We start from the raw sequence: 10020 nt of genomic DNA on the forward strand, positions 1-10020 counted from the left end.
CCTTGTCTCTCTTGGCCTTGTGAAAAGCAATAATATTGGTCTCACTGTCTGGCGTCTGGGACTTGGTAGTTTACACTGCATGAATCAGAGATTTCTATGGCTTATATATACATCTGGAATTATGATTTAGAAAACATTTCCATGAGATTTACATTCCTTAATTTAATGCATATGAAGTTTGAATTTAAAACTTGTTTCTGAATTCAACGTTACGTAATGCAGTGAGAAGTGATTTACAAGTCAAAAAATCTCTTTACCTTCATCAACTTCGTTAACGCGTCAGATGGCCGTATGATAGCCTTGGAGTATGCTATCCTCTTTCATTCTGCAAGTGTAATTAATGTAATAAAATGTTGTCTTTTTTATTTTTCTGAAAAGAAAACTGTTGTGCCGGCCGCACTTTTTCTGTCCGACCTCAGATCTCAAAAACAACTGAAGCTAGAGGGCTGCAAATTGTTATGTTGATCATCCACCCTCCAGTCTATCAAACATACCAAACTGCAGCCCTCTGTCCTCAGAAGTTTTTTTTTATTTTATTTAAGGTTAAAGTTAGCCATAATCGTGCATCTGGCAACGATATAGGCCAGGCCACCACCGGCACGTGGTTAAAGTTTCATGGGTCACGGATCATACAGCATTATACCGAGACCAACAAAAGGTAGATCTGTTTTCGGTGGCCTTGCTTATACGATGTACAGAAAACTTGATTGCGCCGAAGAAACTTCGGCGCATATTGTACTCTTTTTTTTTTTTTTTTTTTAACCATGTAGTCTTCAATTTGTAAATCAAACATCAGTAAGTTGAAGTAAAGCTTTCGTATCATATCCAGCTCCAATATGCTCCAAGAGCTTTGTTGAATTTCGATTTGTTCATTCACCAAAATCACGCTCAGAGTAGAAGTGTTTTTCATCTTCTTTGTTTTCTGCTATTCTCCTCCTAACATCCTGTACTATTATTATCTTTAAAGCAAACGTTTTAAAGGAAATTACGAAATTTCCGCTATATTATCCCAATTATTTTCATGTCAGCAGCTGTTTCACTCGTTAACTCATCGGCCACCGTTGGTGTTATCGTGATTTTGCAAAGAAAGGACAGTGCTAATGTATCAGCCAGTACAGCCTTGCTAGCGAAAATTCATAATTGAAACACGAAATAAGAAATGTGAAAATCAACCACAGAAAAAATAAGATCTACTCTCCACTTATTTTTATGCTGACAGCTGTTTAAGCTATTAGTAGGCTGTCATTAGAGCAGTACTGATAATGTCAAAGACATTGCAAATATGTTAGCCAGTAGAGCTGCGGAGGGGAAATCCACAATTAAAAGAAGAAATAATAATAAATATGATAATCAGGGGAAAAAGGATCATCTCAAAACTGGGTCCTTTGGTTCTGGTGAGAGCCCTGCGGGCTTGCAGACGAATTGCCTCCTGCTGGAGTTGAAAACGTCGACGCAGCAGGACACCTGGGTATTCAAAGAAGGTGCTGCAGTGTGATGCTCGATCAGTCCATTCTTCTAAAATTTATGCAGATATTCATAGAAATAGGTCATGATCCCCTTCTCTCTCTCTCTCTCTCTCTCTCTCTCTCTCATGATTCATCAGAAGAAGAACACTATTCATATGGAATAAGGCCACAGGGGCCATTGACTTGAAATTCAAGCTTCCAAAGAATATGGTGTTCATTAAGAAGAAGTAAGAGGAAGTAAAGGGAAATACAGAAAGAAGAGCCTCTCTCTCTCTCTCTCTCTCTCTCTCTCTCTCTCTCTCTCTCTCTCTCTCTCTCTCTCTCTCTCTCTCTCTCTCAATGAATCCCATGATTATGAAACTGGCGGCTTTGAACACAAATGAAAAGTGAAAATATCGCGAGGAAGAAAGAAGGAAACACATAAATACCTCGAAATCTTGTGTTGGTGGAATGTAGGCAATCACTCGGGAAGCCTTCCCATCATTTCAGGGCCCTTGTGGCAACCTCAAAGGCGGTTCAGCTTATTGGAAAGAGAGACAGGTGAATGGGTGGAGTTGGGAGTCTTTACATACTTGAACCTCAAGTGGATCATTTAAAGGCGATACGGAATTTGTAAGGCTTCTTATCTCGTAGTCTGTTTACGCATTCACTTCTCGCTGACGAGTGGGCGACACATAATTCGGGGGTACCTGCCGTGGTTAGTGTTAGATAATTAAACATTTTTTTAAAGGAGATTGATTTCTCTAAGCCGCACGACAAAGGATAGTCGGCCTTACTGACTGTTGGGGTAGAGATGAGATGGGATGTTCATTTTGATACACACGCACAATTTTATATATATATAATATATATATATATATATATATATATATATATATATATATATATATATATATATATATATATATATATATATATATATATATATATATATATATATATATATATATATATATATATATATATATATATATATATATATATATATATACTACATACATAATAAATTATACGTATAAAAGAATGCCACTCCTGTCTTTCTGGTGTTTTGTCTTTCATAAATCTCAGCTGATCTCCAGCGTTCCTTCTCATAGTTCTCATCCTGGTAGGTGTGAGTTTCCAAGTCTTACGGTGCCCAAAGGAGCCCAGCTGACGCTATTACCTACTATTTCCCAAAGGATTAATGACAAGTCCTTAACCCTTTTGCAGTCTGCATAATGAACTTTCGTAAATTCGCTTATGCTATCTTTTATAATTGTGGCTTGCCATCTGGCTTCTATATTCCTCTGCTTTATTCTCAAATTGACAATATATTCTCCCGTTATGGCACGCAGGCATTCTCCTTCAAGGAAATAAAGTTGATAATTAGATTCTCTTAGGTTTGTTCTATTATTATATTTACAATTAGCTCTAAAAGAAAGATATGACATTAATGGTCCAAGAAATTACTAAGAATCCCCCGGTGGAATCGAATACAAATGACAAAATGGATCGCAGCAACAAAATACATTACCAAATTTATGAATGGTGCCTAACCTCTGGTTGTATATTGATGGATGAAAGTTTTGCATTATATCTTAACAGTTTCGTGAGAGATTTATGGCAGATTTTAATTCAAAGTTGGATAACGACCAAAGTTTTTCCGCAGGTCCGCTCACAGTTTTCATCTCCACCGAATAATTATTTGGCTAATAGATAATGGAAAAATAATTTGTTCTTCACCTGCGACTTTGATCGGATCAGTGTGTTTTTCTTATTTTCTGACCTTTAGGTAGTTACCTTTTAATATATTACATTTATTTTTACGAAAAGTCGTAATAATGATCAGGCTGATTACCACGGAGTTGAAAAGAATGTTATCAGTTCCATTTCCTTCAGCATCTGTTGGGTCGCAGTTAGAAAAAAGTCATGAGGAGAATGTAAATGAACGCACGTACTCTAACACGCCAAAGAGCGCGCGCGCGCACACACACATATATATGTATATATATATATATATATATATATATATATATATATATATATATATATATATATATTGTATATATAGAAATAGAAATAATCACGTGTAGAACAGAAATAAGTTTCTGACTCACATCAGGATCGAACCCAGGTGTTTCAATTGAAAGACAAGACTGCTATAAGTGTGGCTTGGTTGGCAGCAGTCTTGTCTTTCAGTTGAAAGACCTGGGTTCTGATCCTGATGTGAGTCAGAAATTTGTACATACTGTGTGTATATGTATATATATATATATATATATATATATATATATATATATATATATATATATATATATATATATATATATATATATATATATATATATATATATATATAGTTACATGGGCAAGAGTGCCTTGTTAACTGTTGCATCTTTTAAATTTAAAGTGACGTTTATGACAGTTATTTGTTGTCAGTGGTAATCATGAGTAAGCAAACGTTCTTGACATATCATTGATCTCCTTGTATCTCACTTGGTGTTGAAAGCAATTGCAGAATAGTAATTATGAAATTTATGGTTTTGAATATGGTTGGAGAATATTTATCTTTTCTAAAATGCTGTTGAAAATATTTTTAATATGGTATTGACCATGGTGATGTTCCAAACTTGACTATAGGAGTTATTCTTTTGTAATGATTTACTTTGAGAGGAAAAATACCAAACCTGCTTTATGGTGATAAATTCTTTATTTTTTTAGTAGCTCAGAAACCGGTTTTAACATCACAGTTTGCAGGATTATCGATTTCATCTGAAAAGAATGCCAACATCTTTGATTTCAGCCTCTGACTTTGCAGGAATATCGACCTCATCTTGTTTTCGTCAATCCTGACAAACCAAACATGGAGAGGAAGAACCCCAAGCGCTCACATCTCTGAAACCGGCTCATTTGTAGCAGCATCTCCTTTTGAGAATACATTCCGGGTATTCAAGCCCATCATGGACTTCATTTCCGAGGAGATTACCTTTGGCTTTTGACAGACACGGAAAAAGTTTTACTACTCGAGGAGTGATTATGGCTCCACAAGGATCTGTCCCGGGAAAAGACTTCAAAAATAAGAAAAAAAATATTTCTCGTCGTCTGATGTCGAGATCAGGTTGTTGACTTCGTGCAAAGGCAGACTTCAAGGACAGACGTTGCTGTGATGCTCAAGAGGGATTATTGGAAAATGATAATTATTATCACCATTGGTTTTTTTTTGTTTCGTGATCGTCAAGAGATTTTGAGAGATCACGTGTTGGTGAAGTTTTAGAGGGATTATTACAGATTATTGGAATATTACTGCAGTCATGATTGTCGCCCCGGTAATAATGATAACAGTTTTACCTTTATCTGTAACAGTATAGGACAATAAACCTGCATTGCTTCATGTTAGTTATACTGTTTTGCATATATTTTGAAAGGAAAACCCTCTTGTCATTAGACTGTAGCACTTTATTGTCGAAAATTTCGTGGGAAAAGATCAACATTTAAGGAACAGTAGTGATGATGGAAAATTCAAACGGTCAGAGATTTCTTGGGTAGAATTTATAACTTATTTTTCGTATTATTATGTTAATAACCAAGATTCTGTAAAAATGAAGTGATAAAACTTTAGCAAAATGCTTAATTATTAATTTTATTATTTATTTACAGAATAATAGAATGAAAGTTAAAATTGCCACTAATATTTATGTACCAGCGTTGTGTGAGCAGATTGAGTTTTTTTTAGACAGCAATCGTTTGATAATAGAGTATTACGCTGAATCACATTTCGTTAAAAGAATTTGTTGACAAAAATCGAAAAAAGTTAGCTTTGCATCTTGTACTTTCCCTAGCTATTCAGGAAGTTCAGTTCTTTGTACAGTGAAGTGAGACTGCATGAGGTGGATACACACACACACACATACACGCACGCACACACACGCACGCACACGCATACCCACACACACATATATAATAAGAAGATATATATATATATATATATATATATATATATATATATATATATATATATATATATACATACATAAGAAGAGAGAGAGAGAGAGAGAGAGAGAGAGAGAGAGAGAGAGAGAGAGAGAGAGAGAGAGATCCGCTGTCAGAATCCCGTTGAGAGATCAAATTGTCGAACTTTGGAATGGGTGGAATTAGAGTGAGGCCTAGGGATTCCTAATGCTAATTCCAAAAGAAGATATATTTTCCAAGGATTTGTATAAGCCGTGGTGAAAACAATCGTCAGCTGTACAAAACGTTCTTGCTTATTTCGAATACTGTCCTTGATGTAATCATACGTGATACTTGAATGCCAGAGTCTTTGAAGTGAAATACCAACTGCAAATTTAATTTGTAGAGAAAGAGTGATATCGTGTACACGTGGCCTGGATTTTCCGTAATGTGTTTGTCGTAAGGCTGAAAATTGACTTTGAAATATGTCGTGGGTGTTTGTTATTGCGGAATTCCAAGGGTTATAACAAAGTAGGAATCTTTCATAATCTTTGCTTTTTCCAAAGAAAGTTTAAAAGTGGCGAGACTTTGAACAATTCGTTTGGAGGGTTTTATTGCGAACATTGTGAGTTCCAGCATATTTTTCTCGAAACAGCAAAGGGCGTGGAGGACACCTTAATCCATCATCTTGTACCGCATGAACTCCAGAACTGCTATAAAATGATTCGGAATGTCACAATACTTGCATAGATGTCAAGTTGACGAGCACGAGGAAGGAATTTCCTTGATATTGGTTACATTGTGCCATGACAGTTATCTATAGCAGTCAGTGTTGCGAGGTTTCTTCTTATTTAAGAGGAAAGCAATAAAGCGCACGAATTCAATAGACTACCACTTTCACTTTTCTTTTTTTTAAACAATGCCAAAGACCCATTAACTGCTTTTCCACTTCAACATTGGGTTTTCTTGGATTTTAATGCCCTTAGAGCAAGAAGGCAACCCTGGAAGCAGGTGAGGATGAAAGATAAGCAAAACAACATTCCGAGGCATAAGAAATTCCCCAATGCTCATATCAGCTGGGAAGGTACAATTGTAAACGGCCAACGAGAAAGATTGCTTAAAGTGAAAGCTTTCAAATAGCCATGTTCACCTCTCGTTTATATACCAGGCTGAAGGCACAGAATGTAAAATTGTTTCTGATTGATCCCTTTGGCGAGAGAGCTCACACTGAGATCCGTCCAAGGCAATGACACCGTTGCATTGCCAAGGCCAGCTGGTGGACAACATAGATGTATCCTAGTGAAGCAACACAAGAAGAAATGGTCGGATCTGTGATGAAGCAGCGGCCACAGATAGGAGAGTTGACCTTCCATCAACCGGGGATGACTTAGGTGAACCGGAAGGGCTTCTGGGTGTTCTTAGTAACTGCCTATGTAGGAAAATACCCAGAAAGATAGTGAATAAACAGTAATATTGTATTCCATGACTATTACATCGTCTGGCCGTAAGAGCTTCAGATCATAATTGAATATTGAGTTCTACTGGAGGAAAATTTATTTTTTTTTAATTCTTAATTTTCTTTCAGTTGCCAGTTAATATCTTTGAGGATTCTCAGTCTCAAGGAAAAGAAAAACAAATATTTCGTCGTCTTTCTCGGAGATTGCAAGGACCACGGTTTTCTTTTTCTTTTTATGCTCAGCGAGAAGAAAGATATGTGATGACACAGAATACGGTTTTTTTTTGTGATGTCACTAAGATAAAATGTAACTTTACATTATTTTGGTAATTATTGCAAGATATTTTCATTATGGCGCTGAGCATGTTAAAAGCCTTGCAAGGATTGTGCGTGGCGGAGCCACACAAGGTTTTCAGTGTATTTTCTTCTCTCAGAACTCATCGAAAAAAAAGTAAGTAAATAAGTAAATTAATAAATAAAACACTCAAGTGTAACGTAATTCTGAAATAAAAAAAAGCCACTGCCATCTGTCGAGAAAATTGATAGTCACAGACAGCTTTATAGTCAGACATACGCGCGAGACAAAAGGATCTTGAAAAATGCCTGAACAAGGCGAAAACAGCGAGACCTTCAAAAGATAGCAAGAAGTGGGGGTGGGTGAGGGATAGTAGTCCTGAGTGAGAAGATGAATAAGAGGATGCTTGAGAGAGAGAGAGAGAGAGAGAGAGAGAGAGAGAGAGAGAGAGAGAGAGAGAGAGAGAGAGTCTTTGTAGAACGCAATAGACATTAAAGAGCAGAGACTTATGCCGTGAGTAATCTCGCGGTCTTGGCGTTTACACGGAGGAGGAGAAGGAAGAGGAGAAGGACGTTGGGTTTTGGCCGGGGATAGAAGCCCCCCGTGGGAAGGGGGCTGGGAATAGTGGGGAGAGGGGGCGGGAGTTGTTTAGGGGAGGGGTGAAAGGGAGAGGCAGCAGGGATTCCCAAAGGACCCTCATAATATTGACTGATCCCCCTCCACTTGACAACAAAATCTCCCTCTCGGTTAACTTCTTAAGATGTCAAGCAGCTAGACCAGCCTCCGAAGGTCCCACGGGAGGTGAGGAGGGGGGGAGGGAGAAATAGTGACGATAGGGGAGAGAGAGAGAGAGAGAGAGAGAGAGAGAGAGAGAGAGAGAGAGAGAGAGAGTGCACATGAACAAACACCGTACCGTGTTTCCAGTATAAAGTTGAAAATGATATCTCGATTTATCATCTCTTGATAACTGTTTGGCAAGTTTGTCTTCATTTCCCAATCTCCTTACCTTTGGATTATGTGATACCGAGGCTGTCGTTTCCTTAGTTTGGTTATTTATTTTTCTCAGAACAACAGTACGGTTGTTTTCTTAAAGTTCTTTAAAAAAAAAAATTATCTGTTATTTGGGCATGCTACCGATAGATGGATTATATACATAATTCAGTATCTTGAAATGTTATTTTTTAATTAATTTAAAACTACTGCGTGTTGTATTGATGTCTTCCCGTGGTTATTCCCATTTATTATTCCATATGCAGCTTAAAAAATTTCGTTGTAATTTTCATTCAAATGACTAAAGTAAAAATAATTCGTCTTTAGTAACAAGTACATGACTGATCACTCCCATATTAACATCTATGTTTGTGTTAAACTTTAACCTGTGCCAAGGAAGAAATCTAATCCACATCACAGTTCTTTAGAGGGTGATCTGACTTTCACTTTACTCTTCATGATACTTCTCTGTGAATCTTATGAGAATCTGAGATGGCTTTGCATTTTGGGAGTCAGTCGAGACACTTCTGCCCTAAAATGGAAAACTGCAGTATCTGCAAAATTTTCGAAATTGAGATATGCCACCTATTGGCCTCATGAAACGCTAATACATAAGTTACTGCAGTTTCAGAATGATTCATCAATCTTTCCACGAGTATTTGGGGTCCCATTTGCAGTATCTGCAAAATCAGTAGTAAGGCAAAGGAGTATCTACCATTTTTCTCAGTTTTGGATTTTTGCACATACTGCAGTCTTCCATTTTGGGGCTGACTTGTTTACTGGAAGCCAGTACAAATAGAAAACATTGCCGTACTTTTTGATACCCTGCTCTTCCTAACGAGTTACTTAGAGGTAATCTTGATCGTAAATAGGAGTCTAGACACGTTCAAACTGTTTTTGTGGCACTTTTCACTTACCTCTTAATGACCTTTATGATGTGTATCTGTCAAGTCTGTTGTGCAGTAGGTTAATGCTTTTAGGCTATTTTTGTTTATAACCTTGATAAATGATCTGGTTATTTGCCTTGAAAATAGGATCTTACATTATGTAGAAAATGCAAATCTTGCCACAGGCTTTTTGCTGTCCAGTCACTTGGTCCTGCCTTCTACCTCAAGCTTAAAAAGTTACGCCATTTAGAGCTTTAAAAAAACATATGGACTGTGAGGCTTCTTATAGCTACAGAGATGATTATCATGAATACCACCTGGTTCAGGTTTTAGTGTTCTGAAAAGAAAGCTATTGTGCCGGCTTTGTCTGTCAGTCCGCACTCTTTTCTGTCCGCACTTTTTCTGTCCGCCCTCAGATCTTAAAAATTACTGAGGCTAGAGGGCTGCATATTAGTACGTTGATCATCCACCCTCCAGTCATCAAACATACCCAATTGCAGTAGTTTTTTGTTTTATTGAAGGTTCAAGTTAGCCATGATCGTGCATCCGGGACCGCTATAGGTTCCAACAACAGAGGCCATGCTGAAAGCTTCATGGGCCGCAGCTGAGAGTTTCATGGGCTGTGAATGAGAGTTTCATACGGCGTTATACGCTGTACAGAAAACTCGATAACACCGAAGTTCGCATTTTTTATTTATTTGTTCTTTCATCTGGTTGTGAGCATTGCACAGGACCTTTGTCGCCTTGACAAATTTGCTATGAGTTGTGCTTTTCTTTCTCTCTACAATAGTTATTACGTTTTAGACCACTGCAACCTTAAGCTGCGTAGTAATTAGAAAAATTCATTATGGTCTTCAGGTTTTGTGCTTCCTGAATTAATGCTACCTGTGCATATCATAGTCTCAGCTAGTATATCTGGTTTTCGTGAAAATATTTGGCCACCCTTCACCAGAGGTCTTCCACTGTCACTCTATAAACTTCATAATGTATTTTTGGGAG

This window comes from Macrobrachium rosenbergii, chromosome 48 (genome assembly GCF_040412425.1).
Source record: "Macrobrachium rosenbergii isolate ZJJX-2024 chromosome 48, ASM4041242v1, whole genome shotgun sequence".
NCBI lineage: Eukaryota > Metazoa > Arthropoda > Malacostraca > Decapoda > Palaemonidae > Macrobrachium > Macrobrachium rosenbergii.